Genomic DNA, 17,017 nt, shown 5'->3' with positions numbered 1-17,017 from the left:
GGATTTACGAGTGTGGATTACTGTTTTGGATTTGTTTAACTTTGATTGCTGTTTCCTTCTTTACGACATTTGCCTGGACTTTGATTACACCTTTTGATTACTGTCTGGATTATCTGCCTGCAATGGTTGTTTTATATAATAAACACTCACACATGGATTCTACTCCTCTGTCTGCTTCACGTTCGTTATATTAACCATGGTTTTATGGCAGAAACTATGGTTTTACTATAGTAATATTGTAGTAATCATGACAGTACTATCCATAAGTTTAACCATGTTTTTTTTTCTTTCCCTCGACTCTGGATCCAGTGTATTTTAGTAGTACTAGATCTTAGTGCAGCATCTGATACAATTGACTAAGGGAGACAGGGCTTTTTCTGTTGCCACTTAAGCTTTGGAATAGCTTTCCCCCTCTATTACAATTTTTAAAAATAAATTGAAGATTTATTTTCTTTAGCTTTTGAATTAAAGTTCAAACCTGTATTTTTTTTTTCCTCTATGGCTTTGCTGTACTGTTCTATTTATTGTATTATTGTTGTATTCATTGTATTTATTATGTTTTTTATTGTAAAGCAATTTGATTCAACAACTGTTGTTTTTAAATGTGCTTTATAAATAAATTACTTGACTGTTTGATTGGTCGACATCAGTTACATAGAAATTATTTATGTAAGTCGCTTCGGACTATGCGTTGCAAGACCTTTTTAAATTTACTTGTATTCAGGAAAATACGGTAACAGAAGTATCGCTATTAGTATAGGCAATATTGGTATCAGACCAAAAAGAAAATAAGGGGTGTCGCCAATCCCTAGCTTGTGAAGTGAGATTGAAGGCATGTTCTCATATAGTTCATGAAAGGTTTTAAACATTAACATTTAAAAAGTGGAAAATGTGTATGATATAGTATCACAACTAATGTTACGCTTGACAAAAGCGGATTTTTGAGAAGTGCACAATAAACGGAGACTACATAGGCTACATTTTATTTGTTATACTTTCTGTTATTCAGTCAAATACATGAGAAACATAAGTATCGCACCCTCATTGAAATCTGTGTACACACATGATCATGGTATCAGCAGCTTCCTCATCAGTTCTCAGCATTCCATAGATGTCCGGAAGAGGCGGTTCTCAGTTCAGTGAACTGTTGACTTGAGAACTGTTGTGTCCGGACCGTTCATCCCGATTAGTTGGAGTGGTTGATTGCAAAGAAGAGTTAGGAAAAGCATACATCACTAGTCCTAGGATCATATTACTCGCAGTTATTGGCTAATTTCCTGTCGGACTGTCAGGCAAGCCCGAGAGACGGGTTATGATTGAATAGCTTGTGCATCAGTGTGGAACCGAGACCCAAACTGTTCCAACCGATTCAGTCCGATCTGGTAAAGTGGTTACCTCTGCGATCTTTTATGAGAAAAACAGTTCTGTAAACAACATAACCTGCAGCCATCTCAACAAACAATCTTCATGATTGAGATGTTTGAGATGCACTTCATTTTAAAAATATTTCCATCACTACGATAATGCATACAATGTGCATGCTATGTCTTTGAGGCAGATGGACAGCAAAAGGTATCCATTTTGATCCAATATAACAATAGAAAATATGAAAAAAATGTAACTGATGAGTCAAATGGGTGTTACATTTTGTGCACATCTTTGTTTTCAGCTATGTCTGTCATTTGAAAAATCCTTTTGAGTTTTATGGGTCATCAACCTATGGCACACCTGGTATGGAGAAGTAAGCCCTGTCACGCAAGTATACGCGAGAGAGAGGAGTATGGATTTTATTATGAAGTCCCTCTCATCTGCATGCCATTGTGCTTCTTGGAGCACTCCTTGCTTATAATAATGCAGTGTGTGTTATTTAATTATGAGCTGAATGAGGAGCTAAAATAATTTTTTGCATGTTTAGAACAATATTTGATTTAAATATTGTAACACTTCTCAGTGAAAGGAGGCGGCGAGAAGCAGATTTCCTGGTTCAGGTAAGCGTTTTATTCTCCTCACTGCAGCAGATACACTCTTTCAGGGTTTTCACGCTGTTCAATAATTCACTCTAAAAATAAACAAACTTCTTCACAATAATAAACTCTCAGCTTCGCAATAATAAACTCTTGGCTTCACAATAGGATCTCTGGTACCCAGGCTCTCTCTCGTCTACTTGCGGTGTGGCTCTATTTATGCCGCTCTCCCCGTGCTCACTGAAATTAGAGACAGGTGTTAGACATAATTTAGCTCAGGTGTAAGCGCCCTTACCGCTTTCTCTCTCTCCAGAGAGATGCTTGACCACGCCCCCGCTGCCACAAATATGAAGATACCGCTGTGAATATTTGAGAATTTTAAAACCCCATATACACACTCCCTAATTCACAATGAAGATGACTCTCAAAACTAGGCTACATGATTAGTCTCAAAATCTAAATGAAAAAAAAATCTAAATGAAACCAGGAAATAAACAAAGTTTCATTATTTTGAAAATTTTAAATAAAACACATCAAAACAAAACAAAAAACAAAAAGTTGAAGGAGGTCTTTTTTGGTCATCCTAATTGGGGCAAGAGCGATTGCCTGAAGAATCTGTGCATAGTCTGGGATGACATTGCCAGCTCTGGGCAGCTATATACATGACGTCACAATCATCCTCCAGACAGGTAAATGTGAAAATGTACTTTTCAAAAGGGTGGAAGAGCTATTGGAATGGGCCAGGATGAAGCTATGCCATCAAAAGCATGTTGCCTTTATATTTGTTAGAGAGTTTAACAATGACCAAGATATTGTTTGAGGTTGATGGGGAATGAATCCCAGTGCTAGTACAGCAGCCTATTCAAACTTTAGGAATACACTGCAGATCTTTCAGACACACACATGGCAGGGTTGGTCCTGAAGCAAGTAAAGGAGGGCCTGGATAAGACAGATCATTGTTATCTACCAGGCAAACTTGGGGTCTGGTGTTACCAATTTACAATTTACTATTGCCTGATCTGATCATTCAAAATGTGTGAGATCACTGCGGCATCGGTGGCAAAGATGGATTGCAAGGCCAACAGTTACATCAGAAAGTGGCTGGGCTTGCCGTGTTGCTTTTCAGATGAAGCATTGTTTGGAAGAAATGCCTTACAGCTGCCACTCACTGGACAATCACACTGGGCTAAAGCAGGATAATACCAGGCTGGTCTTAGAACTACAAGTATTGACAGGCCAGTCTGTGAGGATCCAAGCCCAGGTCTGAACAGGCCACACTTGGAAGGTGGAAAAGGTTGTAAACCAGGCAGTTTCAAGGCTGAAGCATCAAGAGATTGTTGGAAGAAATCAGTAAGTAATATCAGGCTTTGGATGGGGGTGGCTCCCAAACTGTGGTTAGCAGCCTCCAGAAAGCAGAGGAAAGCTATGATAGTTACAGAAGCATCTAGGATTGAAGAAGGACTGTACATGATATGGGAGGGTACATCTGATAGAGCTTTAGGGTGGAAGTAGTTAGTCAATGGTGGACGACCTTGGTCTGAAGCCAAAATTTCCTTCTGAGATCACTATTAGCTCCATGAGGCTGGACATAGTGTTATGGGTGGCATCAGCTAGGAAAGTCATAATGATTGAACTTACTGTCCCATATGAAGGTGGACTGGAAGTAGCCTATGAAAGGAAGAAGCTAAAATATGCTGATCTGGCCGCTGAGTGCAGGGAAAATAGATGGAGGGCTACCACTTACCCTGTGGAGGTCGGGTGTTGTGGGTTTATTGGAAATTCAGTGCAGCACCTGTTGACAAACATTGGTATCTTTGGATCAGTGTTAAAGAAGTCTCTGAAGAAAATCAGCTTCTGGCTATGATTAACAAGGATGAAAAATGGGGTTTGCAGAAGTGAGGAAGTGGGAAAAGGGAACAATTGTGACATTGTGACACCAATTGTGTGGTAAGGTAGCATGTAGAAGAGGAAAGGGGTGGGTAGGAATCATTTCTGCTGACCCATTTGGTCTGGTTTCTGGAAGGGGACTGAGTGGTGGAGCAAACCAGGCCAAGCTAGGAATTAGAGGGACCGTGGCTTGCCTCTCAGGTCACTCTCCTACTTAATCTGTTGGAGAATTGGTTTAAGGTTAGGCACCTGGATGGGTGGCAGGCAGAGATTTATAGCCTGTGTTTTTTTCTAACAGAGAAGAGGCCTTGGATGTAGGGTATGTCTGCTCATGGGGGGGGGGAGCGTATTGAACCCTGGTTGTATGGTATGTCTCAACAGTAAAAGAGGAATATCTTGATGGGAAAGCAAGAATGAGAGGCAAACGAAAGGATCCAGTGTCCAGCTGCAGGGGGTGTCAGGGAGACATCCCTGACTGCTGCCCCACCACCAGGAGATGTTCTGGGATTAATGGGGGGAAACATCCATGATAGCTGGTTCCCAGCTGATGACCCCATAGCTGGATAACTGATGGCACCGGCAGAGGTTTAGACATTTACCTGTGTATCTGAGTGTCATTTCTTTGTGTAGTTTCACAGTGCTACAGTGATACTCTAAAGTGATATTGTTGGGCCTCATGTATTCAGATAGAAGACAAAGGCAGGCCTAACAGTCATAAAAACATAACTCAAGCCCCCACCTTCTAAGTCGTAAATTTTACTGATAAAATCACGCCAAAATCAAACAAAGGGAGTCCAAAACAGACTACAAATCCGGGAAGCCTTGATCACTAAAGGATCGAGCTCTCAACTCCTATTGGATGAGGCACACAACAGAATGTCCCTCAAACATGACATCATCAGGAGTTCAAATAATTCTGAAATGCTTCCAGAATTCACTTCCAGCGACTTCGTTCATCGAATATAGACGTAGCTTTTTGCTGCTCTCCGGTGCAACCTCGTGGCATAAGGAAGTAATGTCCAACTTGAAACTGTAGCCATACAATCTCCATTTCGCTGGACGAGTTGAGATTACTCTGTGTTCAACCAAACACTCTAACGGATCCGAAGGAGACCGCCGAGCAATTCGCATCTTCACCCGTTTGCCTACAGAAGTGAAGAGATTAAAGATTTCTCTTCCATCTTCAATCAAGTCGACATTTCTGAGTTCCCTGCCAGCCCGCCGAGAATCAACAGCCGTACCGCCCGCCAACAGAGCGAGGAAACGGCCTCCCGTCATCACCCAAGCCTCAAGGAACCGGGTCAAAGTTAAAGGACGGAGGAAAACACATTCTACCTGTGTCCTCATGTGATTCAAGTAAGAGGTTACGTCTGGGCAGAGATAGAATATTATAGTGTGTTATTCTTGTGTTTCAAGGTTTTTGCTTGTACAGTTTACGGACCGCCATGTCCGCTCATTATTAATACTCAGGGTATTAATTATCACAAATTTGTTTTGCTGTATTGTGGTCCAACCAAATTGGATTGTTGTGCATTTTTGCCATCGCGGGTGAGACAGAAACTGAGTTCATCCATTAGAGTCAAATAACGCAGGCCTTTTATGAGCCCCGCTCGTAAAACCGCGTCTCTGAGTGATGAACACGGCTGCTTTCTCTCCAGCTATCGAGAAATCAGCTTTCGGGCTGTCACTTAATAATCTCTCTCTCTCTCTCTCTCTCACTAACCACACTGACACACACACACACCTTGTGTGTTATAGAATTATTTTTATTTCCATATCTAATCATGTCACTGTTTAGTTTGTAGTTGTAAGTCGGAAGTTTATTGACTGCATTGTATTAATTATTAATTGATATTACTGCATAAATAAACTTTGTTTATATTACAAAGAGAAGTGTTTTGGTTTGTTTTGCATACGCTTGTGTCATGCTGACAGGATGTCAGTACTCGGATTCAAACCTTCATTCATTGTTTTTTTTTCCCGAAAATCGATATTCTTCGGATGCCGATTTTCCTAAGAAAATCTAATATTGAGACTGTTTTACTATTCGTTTATTAGTCCCTGATTTCAGGGTGGTGCCCCGTCAATGTTAATCCTTATTAATAATCTATTGATTTTTGATAATTGATAATTATCTTTGATTGAATTTGAATGATCAATAAGCTAGTGTTAATTTTAATTAATGTTTCATCGATGTTAACAATTAACGATTATCTTTGATAATTGTTGATTTAAAGGATTAAAAAAAACTAACATTGATTCTCATCAATGTTCTATTGATTTTAATAATTAATAATTATCTTTGATAATTATTAATTATTGCTAATAACCAAACTTGCTCCTAAACGTAGAACACTACATTTACTGGAGTCCCATATGAGGTTTTAATGAGTTAGATCCAATTAATTAATTTAAAAATTGATTAATAACTACAGAAATAATAATTATTAATTATTTCTGATAGTAACACTGATCTAAACAACCAGTAAAGCCCTACAATATCAGTGGTGCTTAACCGAGTACAATAAAGAAAAAGAGACAGCAAATTATTATACATCTATTACAGATACGTAGTGAAACAGAGTGACAACAGACAGTTTAAGATGAACATACTCACATGTGAAGAGCATCCATTCACCTGGAAAATGTAAGTTCCTGTTTGCTAAAATTATTGGGTGCTTAAATTCTAGATGTCTGATGTGAGTGGTGTCCCTCAGTGCTGGATATACAGTAAATCCATGCTCACTGAAGTTAAATACAGACAAGACAGTGGAAAACACAGCTGAGCAAGCAGCTTAAAACAATAATGAGATGTCACACCCTGCAGAAGAAAACAGCAAACCCCTTCATGTGCAACAGTTCAGGTCAAGTTTACATGAAAAAGTTTTAAAGAAAAAGGCCTAGAGATGTGCATCCAGGTAGCAAAGAAACAAGAAAAACTTTCAACAAGGCTTATAGCTCCTGGAAGCATACTGCAAAAGACACTAGGTCAAGATTTAAAATGTTCCATTAATGAGAGGATCTTGACAAAATACAGCAAGACATTGAAAGTAGACATGACTTAGATATCAGCTTATTGAACCAATACTGTGCAGCCATACTACTAAGCCAGATGTTGTCAACTGAATGGATGCATGTGCCACACTGACTGCAAAGATTTTTTTAGCTTGTGAGAAAAATGAATTTAGACCATAGATGAGGTCTACAATGAAGAACTTGTGAAGCGAGCAAAAGGGACCATGGTAAGCAAGTATGAGGACTTCAAGGTGCTAACAGCATCCAACTACAGCAAGCCTACACTAGAGACTTCATCCCTGTTGACAAGTCTTATATCCCAACCAAAAAGACTGCATTTCAGTGGCCTTACCTCAAACACTTGCCACCAATCTATTGCCACCACTCCAGAACTGTGACGTGGGGCTGTTAATTGCTAAATACCTAAAAAATAAAAATAAATTGTCATTACCGAACAAGCTATGGTTGTTTTGGTAGTGATATTAAGTTCTTTCAGATTTGATTTTTAAAAATATACATAATTTATACATATATAATACACTCACGAGCACTTTATTAGGAAGACCTGTACACCTACTTATTCATGTGATTATCTAATCAGCCAATCATGTGGCAGCAGTACAATGCATAAAATCATGCAGCTCTGTGGACAGAAATGCCTTGATGAGAAAGGTCAACAGAGAATGGCCAGACTGGTTTGAGCTTACTGAAAGGCTACAGTAAATCAAATAACCACTCTGTACAATTGTAGTGTAATGAGGCTGGAGGATCTAAATGCAGCTTTTAATGGAAACAAAAGATGAACAAAGTAACTCAGAATAAAAATGAAAACAAAACACAGGGAACCAGGTACAGAACATGACAATACATGTGAAGACTGACAAAGGAAACAGGGAAAACAAGGGCTTAAATACACAGGGGAAAACAAGGGAACGAGGAACTCCTGTGGAAACAATCAGGGGAAAACCAATCATAAAATGAAACTACAAAAGGACTACAAACTATCAGGAAACAGGAACTAAACAAGAATTTCAACATAAGTCAATGCAAAAAACAGGGAATTTGACAGAGTCCCCCTTTTAAGGAGCGGATTCCAGACGCTTGAAAAAAAAATATCCATGGAGTGTGGGGGAAAACAGGTAGTTCAGGGGGGCGCAAGGGGTAAACAAACAGTTCAAGGGGGCACAAGGGGAGCAGAGGTACAAGGCAAAGTCAGGGAGGCTTGAAACAAAAGCTAGAGCCGGAGGGATGGAGAGCCAGGGTGACGCTGCAGGCTCAGAGGACCAAGTAGACCAGAGAAGATCAGGCGGATGGCCAGGAGACCAGAGCAGATCAGGTGGACGGCCAGGAGACCAAGGAGATGACCTCAAGGTGGGGACTGGGTCAGGAGTTCTGGGAGGCGGCCGCAGGACCGAGACAGGGTCAGGAGGCCTGGGAGGTGGCCGCAGGGCCGAGACAGGGACTGGGTCAGGCGGCAGAGCCGCTGGAGGAAACAGTCTCTGGGGAAGCGTGCGGAGCCATGGAAGGCTTGAGACAAAGAGTCCTGGATGAAATTACCTCCATGGTCGCGAATGTGGGAAGAGACTTGGGAACGACCTCTGTGGTTGTGAACACGGGCAGTGACTCGGAAACGACCTCTGTGGTCGTGGGCATGGGAGGAGACTTGGGAACGACCTCTGTGGTCATGGGCATGGGAGGAGACTCGAGAACGACCTCTGTGGTCGTGGGCATGGGAGGAGACTCGGGAACGACCTCTGTGGTCATGGGCATGGGAGGAGACTCGGGAACAACCTCTGTGGTCGTGGGCATGGGAGGAGACTCGGGAACAGAAACTTTTCTCTTCCTCCTCCTCTGGATGGCTGAAGTTGGCAACGCTGGCTCTGGGACAGACGAGGCTGGCAACTCGTTGGCCATGGTAGGCGTGGGCATTGGCTTGTTGACTGTGGCAGGCGTGGGCGCGGACAATTTTTGAGGTAGGGTCTTCATGGACCTACGCACCGACACCAGTGGCAGATCATACAACTTGGAGACAGGGGCCATGGAAGGCTTGGACAAGGGAGCCAAAGACGCAGGTTTTGGCGCAGGGTTCCCGCCATAATACACTGTATAAAGGGAACCGCAAAATTCCAGAGCCTTCTCCACATATTCACCGAGTGTCCAGTGAGGATCAGCCGGAGGCATCAGTTCCCTCAGTGCACTATTCAGACCGGCCCGGAAGAAAACCACCAGAGAGCGGTCTGGATAGTGCACTGCATTTGCCACTCTAAAAACACATGGACATGATCCTCAACTGGAAGGTCCCCTTGTTGAAGGAGCAGAATTCTGATGGCCGCTAGATCCATTTTTTGGTCAGTCTTTCTGTAACGAGGCTGGAGGATCTAAGTGCAGCCTCTTTTTTTTTTCACCCAATTTAAAAAAAAAAAAAAAATTAAGTCCTCATGGTTGCATAGTGATTCTCCTCAATCCGGGTGGCGGAGGATGAATCCCAGTTGCCTCCGCATCTGAGACCATCAACCCACGCATCTTATCAGGTGGCTTGTGGAGTGTGTTGCCACGGAGACATAGCACGTGTGGAGGCTTCATGCCATCCACTGCGGCATCCGTGCTCAACTCAGCACGCGCTCCACTGAAAATGAACCACATTATAGCGACCACGAGGAGGTTACCCCATGTGACTCTACCCTCCCTAGCAACCAGTCTAATTTGGTTGCTTAGGAGACCTGGTTGGAGTCACACAGCACGCCCTGCGATTCAAACTAGCGAACTCCAGGGGTGGTAGCCAGCATCTTTTACCACTGAGCTACCCAGGCCCCCTAAGTGCAGCTTTTAATGGAAACAAAAGATGAACAAAGTAACTCAGAATGTCAGAATCTCAGAATGCACAACATGTCAAACCTTGAGGTGAATGGGCTAAAACAGCAGAATAACTAATCAGACACTTAATTATGACCATAATGTTCCTAATGAATTGCTCAGTGAGTGGAAATCTGTGTGTGTTTTTACTTGTAGACTGATACAGGCAGATAGACACAAGAGATGCAGATGTGCCCAACAGTTGGCGGAGGATTAGGGATGACCTCCATAAGATATCAACAATTAACTTACAAAAAGAAAGAGAATAAAAATGTAAGACAAAAGCAAGAGGGAACATTTAAAAATGTAAAAGACTGGGAGAAGAGATACACACGTGCAAAATGGAGCGCAAGTCAAAAACATCATAGGGCATGGAAGAAAGCACAGAAAGAACTAGAGATCTTCTGCAGGGAAACAACTCCACCTCGTACATCAATTGAAGGTAAACATACACCAGACCACAACATACCTGAAACCTGAACATACTTGCTTAAAGTGTCATTAAGTGGCTTGATGTGTAAAACAAACAAGTAAAGGGTGTTCCATGAAAATAAGGTCACTACCAAAACATCAAGGTCACAACCGAAACACAGTTGTTTTTTTTGTTTTTTTTTTTTTTATAGTGACCAGGATGGGTCATGTATTCTATGAATATCAACATGGTATCTTCCATATTTTACATTTTGATTTTTACAGTAGTTGCATAAATTAAAGTATAATAGGGAACATAAAATAGTTCTGAAATTATTTAAAATTTAATATAGGCACCAACAAATGTACTAAAAATTATTTTATGTTGAATCAACAAAAATGAAGAATACTTATTTGTTTCCTATTTATTAGAGTTTTTTGTTATGTTGACAAAAATAGGAACGCTGTCTAAAATTAGGAATAATTGTGAAAATTCATTAAAAGATTTCAGTGTACCTATAGTGAATTTATAAATTTCAGATACAGTGCAATAAAAATGTAAAATACATTTGGAAAGAAATTATTTAAAAAATGTCAAACTCATCCAACCCTAAATTTGCACCACTTCTGTAGAATTACCCATATAAAAATGAGTGATGCAAATTAATGATGCCATAGCAGAGCGAAGAGTAATGTGTGCAGCTCCACATGTTCCTGATTTGAGAATCCTCTGGAAAAATTTTCAAATATGTAATATTTGACAATATGAATTTAACTTAGCACCCTTTACCAAGCAGAGTGAGGTATGTTTTCTCTATTTGTGTTGTGTTTTATTTTTTTTAAATTTATTTTTATTTATTTTTTTCATTGTGGTTTGAAGTTTGCTTGTTAATTTTTTTAATGGTCTAAATCAGAGTTTCTCATTCCTTTCCTGGAGTACCAATAACACTACATATTTTAGATGTCTCCTATATCCAACACACCTGATTCTACTGATTAGCTCATTAGTAGAATGCTCCTTGATCTGAACTGAGTGTGTCAAATAAGGGAGACATCCAAAATATGTAATGTTTGAGGTACTCCAGGACAGGATTGTGAAACACTGGTCTAAATCATCTATTGTGATCATTTACATTCTGTGACAATGCGAATATGCATTAAAATAAAGAAAAAAGCACCCGTCAGAAACACTCTGTGTCCCATTTGTCAAAGTCAACTGGGCTGCTACACCAACCGATTCAGTCCGATCTGGTAAACTGGTTACCTCTGTGATCTTTTGTGAGTAAAACATACCAACATAACCTGCATGCATGACTACAATCAACCAGCATGACTGTGTTTGAGATGCAATTCATTTTTAAAATATTTTCATCACTAAAATAATGCATACAATGTGTTTTATACATCATATCTGAGGCAGATGGAAAAAAGGTATCCATTTTGATCCAATTTAACAATAGAAAGCATGTAAAAAATTTAACTGATCTGTCAGATGACTGTCAGGTGTTCCTCACATCTTTGTTTTCAGCTATGTCTGTCATCGGAAAAATCTTTTATGTTTTTTTTAAAAACTGTTTTTAAGCTCAGTAGTCAGGAACGCATGTGAACAAATCACAATAATAGTCTGGGTCGGTAACATACGGTGCGCGTGGTATGGAGGGGTATTTGCTAGAGAGAGGAGAATGGATTTTGTTATTAAATGTGTTGTATCTATATGCCAATCTGTTTCTTGGAGCAATCCTTGCTCATATTCATGCAGCATGTTTTATTTTATTATGAGCTGAAAGAGGATCTAATATTAATTGTTGCATTTTTTTTAAGAAGAACGTTTGATATAAATATGGAGATACTGCTTTCAGTGTTTGAGTTTTAAACCCTGCATTCAAACTCCATATAATTCACAATGAAGGTGACTCTCAATTAAAAATATAGCTGCAAGCAGTGACGACGGGCCCAAGCACAACTGGCCCATTTCCACCTGGTGGCTTTTGGAAAACAATGCAAGGTGGACACATGTATTTGGCATTTGACATTATTCTAAACAATTTTGAAGTAATTTGAGTAAATATAAGAGGACTATTTTAAAGTCTGTTGTAAGAACCACACTTCCTGCTGCCAGGTGGTGGCACTATGACCGTGACCCAAAATAGTCAAATCCATGTGATTAGCCCCCAAGACTAAACATACATCTCAATTTAATTCTAAATCACACATTGCACACAGAAGATATAAGACACTTCTGTTTCCCATTTTTCGCAAATAATTTAATTCCTTGCCATGGCAACACCGTTCAATATATCAAAATCTGTTCACAATTTTGCATCTTCAATATCTTGCATAATATTGTCTAAATGTGGTGACAGTCTCATGAATCACCTAGGAGGAGTATTTAAAAGTTCAGAGACTTCAAAATTCAGAACATCCAAAATGGCCGACTTCCTATTGGACAGACCTAATGGCTATATTTATGAAAGTTGTTCAGCTTGATGAGAACTATATATGTCCAATTTTGGAGCAATTTATGTAAACACAAGTGGGCTATTTCAAAGTTTGTAAAAAGTGTGATATTTCCTGCATCCAGTTGGTGGCGCTATGACCGTGACCCATAATAGCCCCATTAATGTGATCAGTCCTCATTACCAAACACAGCTGCATTTTCATCAAAATCACACAGTGCACACAGAAGATATAAGGATATTAGCCCTAAACTTATTGCTTCGCCATGAAGACCGTTCAAAATATCAAAAATCCAATTTATGTCTTGGCATGATGTTGCACAAATTTGGTGCCAGTCACATGAATCCCCAAGGAGGAGTATTTAAAGGTTCAGAGTCTGCGATTTTCAGAAAATCCAAAATGGCTGACTTCCTGTTGGGCGGAGCTAATGACTGTGAGTATGAAATTTGTTTGGCTTTATGAGGACTATGTATGTACCAATTTTGGTGACTGTAGGTGAAAATGGGGGTGCTACAGAGCCCCCCTTGCATGCCCATTTTCAATTTCAAGCATGCTAAGTGCCTTAAAAACACCCAAATATAGGAAGAATGGAATAATAACAATTAATGCATTGCCATGGCAACAGTATATCAGATATCAAATATTCCATTACAATTTTACATAAGCAGTGTCTTGACAATTTCAAACTTTGAAAGAATAATAATAATAATAATAATCCTTAGAAGAACAATAGGCCTTTTCCTAACTCTTCTTTGCAATGAACCATGCCAACTAATCAGGCTGAACAGTCCAGATGCAACAGTTTTCAAGTCAACAGTACACTGAACTGAGAACCACCACTTTCGGACATCTCTGAAATGCTGCGAACTGATGAGGAAGCTGCTGATACCATGATCATGCATGTACACAGATTTGAATGAGGGTGCGATACTTACGTTTCTCATGTATCGTCCCGGTTTTTGGCTATATGTCCTGGAAAAAAATAATTCAATTTGGGGATGCGAAATGTCCCGGAATTTCAATATTTTCCTGCCGTGTGTAAAATCAGTCTGAAGAGCACTTTAGCATATGGCCATGAACACGGGGTAATGTTCCTTCTGTGCTGCACCCTACTCTTACTTTTTCCCCACGAGGTTGTTGTGAAGCCTTGTCTTTGTAGTATGTGGGCACAACACATTTTGAAATTGCATATATATCATATTTACAAAGAGGAAATTGGTAAATTGCCCAAAATTTGTCATTGGAATTATTGATTAAGCATACAGTGTTTTTCCCAAATAAAATCACTAAATATCCCAAAGCCCTGATTAGCTGGCCATGGGTGCACAGCACCATGAAGCTCTGCTATAGGCAGGAGGTCTCCCATCCAGGCCCTGACCAGGTTCAAACCTGCTTAGCTTTATAGGATAACCAATATACTACCAGCATAGACATTTCCGACAATGTGCATAATTTGTGTCATTTCAGTGGTGCAGAGAATATACAGTGTGAATGTGTTTTTATGTGCAAGTGACAGAAACTCAAATCTGCTGTGGGCTCAGAATCAGAAAAGGGTTTGATCCTGGTAAGGGGTGGGGTCTGTCGGTCGCACCTGTTCCCTTCCTTGTCTGAGGCACAAGGGGTGATGGCTTTCTCCTGTGGCTCAGCATATTTTTATTCAACATTTCTTAACTGTATTTGCTTCTTTGATAAAGGGTTTTGTTAAGCCCTAATGGAAATTAACCATGGTATTAACTGTAATAACCATGTATATTTATTTATTTATTGTGGAAACCATGGTTTTAATACAATTAACCATGGTTTTCCTATAGTAATATTGCAGTAACCATGACTGTATTAACCATGGTTTTATGGCAGAAACTATGGTTTTACTATAGTAATATTGTAGTAATCATGACGGTACTATCCATGACTTTAACCGTGTTTTTTTTTCTTTCCCTCAACTCTGGATCCAGTGCTATATCAGTAGTACTAGATCTTAGTGCAGCATTTGATACAATTGACCATGACCTCATTTTTAAGTCCTAGGGAGACTTCTTAACTTGCCTTTATTACAATTTTTTAAAATAAATTGAAGACTTATTTTCTTTAGCATTTGAATTAGATTAAAGTTCAAACCTGTATTTATTTCCCCCCTACGGCTTTGCTGTACTGTTCTATTTATTGTATTATTGTTGTATTCATTGTATTTATAATGTCATTTATTGTACAGCAATTTGGTTCAACAACCGTTGTTTTTAAATGTGCTTTATAAATAAATTACTTGACTTCAGCATTGGTGTTTTAGTGTGCAGCGTGTTTGACTGGTCGACATCAGTTACATACAAATTATTTATATAAGTCACTTCAGACTATTCGTTGCAAGACCTTTTAGATGAAGAAAAGAAAATGACGTGTATTCAGGAAAATATGGTAACAGAAATATCACTATTAGTATAGGCAATATTGGCTTTGATAATACTTGGTATCAGACCAAAAAGAAAATAAGTGGTATGGCCAATCCCTAACTTGAGGAGTAAGAAAGATCGAAGGCATGTTCTCGTATAGTTGTCGAAAGGTTTTAAACATTAACACCGACATTTCAAAAAGTGGAAAATGTGTATGATATAGTATCACAGCTAATGTTACGCATGGCAAAAGCAGATTTTTGAGAAGCGCACAATATACGGAGACTTCATAGGCTACATTTGATTTGTTATACTTTGTTATTCAGTAAAATACATGAGAAACATAAGTATCACACCCTCATTTAAATCTGTGAGTTACTGCTAAAGTTTAGCATAGTTTGTTTGCAGTGTACTGAAGTCACGTTTTTCCCGCGCTTCACGCGACCCTTAGTTTCGGTCTCCCTTAGCTTTGTTGTGCTAAGTATTATTAGGGCGTGCCCAGCGCCAGGTAAGATATTTAAACTGCAGGATCCATAGTCATGCAGCTGTGTGTAAGTGTGTTTATTCCATTGTTTTACTTTGTTGTAGAGTAGTATTCATTGCTAGACTTGTGCTGTTTGTTTACTGTGTTGAACTCGCGCCGCTTAAACGTGTGTTGGTGTGTGTACTACATTGTTTTGACTTGTCCCAGTGTATTCACTGCTAGATTTAGATTTGTTTGTCCAGTGTGTGTAAAACTATCATTGTTTTTAGTGTGTCTATAAACAGTGCTTCACTTGTTTTAGAGTATTATTTATTGCTAAAGTATAGCATAGTTTGTTTGCGGTGTACTGAAGTCACGTTTTTCCTGCGCTTGTCACCTCTCGCGACCCTTAGTTTCGGTTGCCCACGTGACTAGCTTTGTTGTGCTAAGTAGCATTAAGGCGTGTTCAGCACCAGGTAAGATATTTAAACCGCGGGATCCATAGTCATTTCAGGAGAAAAAAATTACTGGCTAAGGCAAAATTGACCAATTGACCACACTATCAACAAAATTATCACTTAAGTTGCTGCTTCTGACAGCCCCATTGGTGCATTACATGCACCAATTTGTAAATAATGAATACCTAGCAAGACAAATCTATTAATTAATCCAAATCATAGTGTGTTCAACAACAATATATTTTAGTAGATCCACAGACAGAGATTAATATTAACCTTAACTGATTCAGTTAAAATATATATATATACACATTTGGGTAAATCAGAAGCATTAATTACAGCAATAATTATTTTTCTGAATTTTTATTTTTATTTTGGACAGTTATATTTCAACGTAATAAACCATATAAAAGGAACTAGTTGTTTTTTCATTCTGAAATTCCAAACATTGATTTGAAGCATGTAGTGTATAAATGGAAAAGAAAAAGGTACATATTAGGTATATTTTTTTCAAAAGAAACAAACAGTTGGGAGCTGATATAATTCTACTTACTTATGTTCTCTCACTTTAACTTAGTTGTTATCCACGACGCTTAAGCGTGGCCTTTTTTGCAGACAGGCATTATCCAGCTAATAGTGTGCAATATTAACGATCCCGTGATCAAATATACAGATACAGACGCTAACATTGCTAAGCTAATCAGTAAATATGAATGAAAAACACGACTTACTCTCGAACACCGACAGTATGGCGTCGTCAAAATCGTCCATGCCGACTTAAGATTTCTCCCGCTCGCCCAAGCCTTAGTACACACAGTACCTGGTAAAGACCCACAGCCACAGAGTGAGTTTGTGAGCTATCTAGCTAGCTAGCAAAAGTTGACATTGGCTAACGTTAGCTAGCTTGCTAGCCAGCAGCCCCCGTGGAGGACATGTGAAATACCGTTATATATCTTAACACTGTGGTCCTGAAAACATGATTTTTGCAAATATAATAAAAATATGTAGGCTAAAGTTACATACCCTGGACTGTTGTCCGCTCAGTTCGCATCAAAGATACGTGCCTCCGTTATCAGAACGCGAAATCGCTTCAAAGTAAGTTACTGACGTCATCGAGATGTG

At 39.4% G+C, this 17,017-nt stretch overlaps 1 long non-coding RNA gene across 1 annotated transcript; it reads right to left on the bottom strand.

The window, feature by feature from the left end:
• On the bottom strand, nt 1-17,017 carry LOC127430340 (uncharacterized). The gene is made up of 3 exons (XR_007895434.1): nt 16,919-17,017; nt 16,627-16,715; nt 1-2,059 (listed from the first exon to the last, which is right to left on the bottom strand). It is a non-coding gene; the product is annotated as an uncharacterized LOC127430340 (long non-coding RNA).

The sequence above is a fragment of the Myxocyprinus asiaticus genome, chromosome 39 (assembly GCF_019703515.2).
Source record: "Myxocyprinus asiaticus isolate MX2 ecotype Aquarium Trade chromosome 39, UBuf_Myxa_2, whole genome shotgun sequence".
NCBI lineage: Eukaryota > Metazoa > Chordata > Actinopteri > Cypriniformes > Catostomidae > Myxocyprinus > Myxocyprinus asiaticus.
The sequence above is the reverse complement of the archived record's forward strand: the minus strand, read 5'-3'. Positions and strand labels throughout refer to the sequence as shown.